General features: G+C 38.7%; 1 non-coding gene across 1 annotated transcript; it reads left to right on the top strand.

Annotated features, from left to right (window-relative positions):
* Positions 1-2,083: 2,083 nt before the first annotated feature.
* Positions 2,084-2,188, top strand: LOC111760766 (U6 spliceosomal RNA). Its single transcript, XR_002794367.1, has one exon. It is a non-coding gene; the product is annotated as a U6 spliceosomal RNA (small nuclear RNA).
* Positions 2,189-4,099: the final 1,911 nt, after the last annotated feature.

Genomic DNA, 4,099 nt, shown 5'->3' with positions numbered 1-4,099 from the left:
ATTGTGGAAGAACTGGAAAAGTGCCTCCTTGAAGCCCTGCATGACAGCTTCAGCCCATGATACTTGTTCACGAGAACGAGCTGCCCACTGACTGTCTGGTACACCCATGGGAGGCAGGCCAGAAAGTCAGGGGCTAAGGGAGGTCTCAGAGCCTGGATCCCAGAAAGTGGTGGGCGGAGAGGGCAATGAGGCAGCCCTGGATCAGACCCTTTAATTTGTCAATATACCAGTCACACATGAGACACTGTCTTTGCCAATCATTACCCACCCAGTATGCTGCTCCCCTAACCTGGGCTCCACCAATGTGCTCAAATCCAGGTTGGTGGAGAGGGCCTACTACTGTCTTCCTCCCTACTCCTGTCCACAGACTCTGTGGACTTGGTCAGCCAGGTCAGCCCCAGACAGCATCTGTACTCACAGAGGATTAGCCTGGAATCTTGTGAGAGAACAGAACTCTGCCCAGGATGAGGGAGTCGCAGCCACTGGATACCTTGGCCAGCCCTTGCCATGTGCCAGCATGCCCCTCACCTGCATGCCACATGCAAACCCTGATAACCACAGATGTGTTCTACTGGTACTTGTGGATTGGGTTGGCTGCCTTCTTCCCTGAAGCATCATCACCATGCTGGTAGGTGTCCATCCTGAGGTCAAGGACACAAGGCACCTTGTAGCAGGAGGTCAGAGCCTCCAATAAGATAAATTCTGACTGGTTAAGGACAATCTTCCCATAAGATATGCTGCCAGCCAGCTGCAGAGAGCTCCATTGGTCCTGCTGTCTCCCATGCAGAGCCCAAGGCACCTTCATCTCTCACCACGGAACTGGCCTGAGAGCAGACAGGGTCCCACATACACAATTCTCTGAACTCAGCCAGGGATGAGACCAGGATCCAACAGCATACTCTCCTTGTATTCCATGTTTAGTATTCCATGGTTAGCAGCAATGTATTCCATGGTTAGTAGCAATGCTTCAATATGTGTCCATCAATTATAACAAATGGACCACACTAATGAGGGATGTTGTTGATGTGTGAAAGTCTGGGAGGGGGAGACTGTAGGGCATATGGGAATCCCATATATTTTTTATGTAACATTTATGTAATATAAAGCTTCTTTAAAAATAAAAAAAAATTTAATTAAAAAAAACTCAGTGGTCACCTTTGGAAGATATAAGGGAACCCACTCTTTATTCTGAAGATTTATAAATAAAGGAAAACAAACATTTAACCTGTCTTTCCTATATAAACTACACCTCAGGATAACCACAAAGTTGACAAGGGAAAGTTTCTCTTTGAAGAAAGATTCCTGCTAATGAATGAAGGAATGATACAATTAGAAAATAACTCACCTAGTAAAAAAAATGGATCTAAGGCAATGATGATCCAAAAGAGTAAGACATCTAAACACCATGCTTCTTTACAGACATGCACATTACTTTCTAAGGGATTCTTGCCCCATCTCTCAAGACCTGAACCTGAATCTGCCCAAGCTTTTAAATCAATTATCAACTTATTGGAAATACTGGGGACAGAGTAACTTGTAAAAGGGATATAAAAGGGATGCAAGGTAATATGTAAGAGGGATGAAACCAGCAAAATCCAGTTTGTGGGAAATTCTAGAAGACCCAATTTCTTTGACCAGAAGTTTCCAAGGAAAAAAAAAAAGATGGAGAAGTGTATTTAAAAAGACAAACATTTCAACCAAATATAATGTGTAAATCTCTTTTGGATCCCCAGTCAAGCAAGCCATCAATAAAAACATACTTATGAGACATTAAAATATGTAGACATAAACTAGATATTAATACTTGATATTAAGGAGTTATTGTTCACTTTTTAAGAAGTGATCATTTAAAATATCCTTATCTTTTAGAGATACGTGCTGAGGTATATACAGATGAAATGATGTATCTGAGACTTGCTTCAAAAATAGTCCAGTGGGACATACTGGGTGGAAGGAATGTGCTAGTGTAGGAAGAGCAATGACACGATACTGAAATGAGTAGGTTAAACTTGCTCAGCCTGGGCAATAGGTAGTTAGGGGTTCTACATGTTTTTCTATTTTTAACATGTTTAAAATTTCCCCAGTACTCGATTCAGCAGCACATATAATAAAATCAGAATGATATAGAGAATTAGCATGGCCCCTGCACAAGAATGAGATGCAAATTTACAAAATGTTCCATATTTTTTTCTAAACAATACAAGGTATTGGTGGTAGGGAGTTATATAGAGCCCTGTATGATGATAAGAATGTTTGTTTTGTAAATTCACAAATTTTACTATACAATTATTGTTTATATATGTTCATATATGAGTGATATACTTCAATAAAATTTTATTTTTAATATTTCCATAATAAAAATTTTAAAAGAAATTCAGTGTATCAAGACAAGAACAGGGATATGAATAAATGATATGAAAGCCACAGCAGAATGGATATCTAACACAGGAATCCCAGAAAGAATAGAGCTGTAATGGTAATGATGAGAGAGCAAATACAATATTGTATGGGAATAAAATAGCAGAGTCAACTAACCATCAGGAAAATAAGGAATGTAATAAAAGCAGAAAAGATCAGCTTTTATTTGTTTTACACAGTGGGCTTCCACAAAACATTTTCCTTTGAACATGAGTTCAAAGGCATTAAAATTTTGAAAACCACTAAGTCAAAAGAATAAGTGAAAACAAGGTAGAAAACTGGAACTGCTAAAATCTATGAACAGAAGATGGTAAAATCACATGGACTACAGAATGGGTAGTCCAGAATGGGTTGTGTTGCCTAGCATGAATTGCATTAACTAAACCAGCTGTGGAATCTGAATAATATCCTTAAGCAACCATATACCCCAGAGGGCAGAGACAAAGGCAAAGAGAAGCATTGTTGTTTTTTTAAGATATATGATATAAGATATATTTTTGAAGATATATGTTTGATAGAATATCTATTCCAACTACTTTCGATAAGGTGTATGATCAAAAATGTTTTCTTTGCCTAACTGAGCTGCTGAATTTCAAAGACCATACTGTATGGAAGAACAACTAATACTATTTTTAAAAACATATTCAAAAGATCAGTTAGAAGGTTGCTATTCATCTCATTTGGAAATGATTGGGGTGGAGGTGTATAGAGTAGTGGATGGTTTGAGAGAAGGGCCCAAAAGTATATCTGGCTTAGGGAAAATCAGTCCTCTTCAGAAAGAGGGAGAGTTTGTAAGGAGATGACAGGATCAGCTAATTATCAATTATTATTAACTGAACACCTATTATTTTGGGCTTTATACTACATACTGATTCTCATTCATCATCATAACTAGCATTTGTTAAGTCATATTATGTCCCAGAAATTATACTATGGATTTACTTAATAAAGATAATATGAAAAGAATAATTTTATTAATTAAAATTAACAAAAATAACTATCAGCAAAAAGATAATTATCGAGCACTTACTGTGCACCAGATATTGTGCCAAGGATTTTATATATTTATTTCATTTCATCCTTGCAATAACCTTATGGAGTACTGTCTTAGTTTGCCAAAGGGAGCCAATGCAAAGTACCGGAAATGGGTGGGATTTTATAAAGTGTATTTATTTGGGGTAAAAGCTTACAATCCCTAGACTCTGAAATGTACAAATTAAGGCATCATCAGAGATGCTTTCTCACCAAAGTCAGCCAGTGTGGATCGCGGTGTCCGCCCATGTGGCAATCAGGCATATCTCAGGGCCGTCTTGTCAGCCTTGGGCTTCTCAGTGGGCTGCTCCAGGGGCGCTGCCCCTCAGGGACCTCCTTCTGTGCCTCCCTGCTCTGCTGCTTCCAGACTCTGGGAACTCTCTCAGCCTCTGGGGGCATCTCTGTTTTCCTGCAGTCCTTTTCTCACATGGCAGGATCAATATAATATGGTAGCTTCCTTCCTTTCTGTGTCTCATTTATATCACATCCAGCAAGAAGGCAGAGACTCAACCTGAGTTAAACTTATTCAGAATAAAGAAAAATTTTAAACAAAGATGAAAAAAGACTGAGCCAGTATCTCTTAGACACCCACAAAATTTTGGTGAATAAAGTTCTGGTTTTTAAATGTATGTGTTTCTGTTCTTCTTTA

This window comes from Dasypus novemcinctus, chromosome 4, assembly GCF_030445035.2.
Source record: "Dasypus novemcinctus isolate mDasNov1 chromosome 4, mDasNov1.1.hap2, whole genome shotgun sequence".
NCBI classification, from domain to species: Eukaryota; Metazoa; Chordata; class Mammalia; order Cingulata; family Dasypodidae; genus Dasypus; species Dasypus novemcinctus.
The sequence above is the reverse complement of the archived record's forward strand: the minus strand, read 5'-3'. Positions and strand labels throughout refer to the sequence as shown.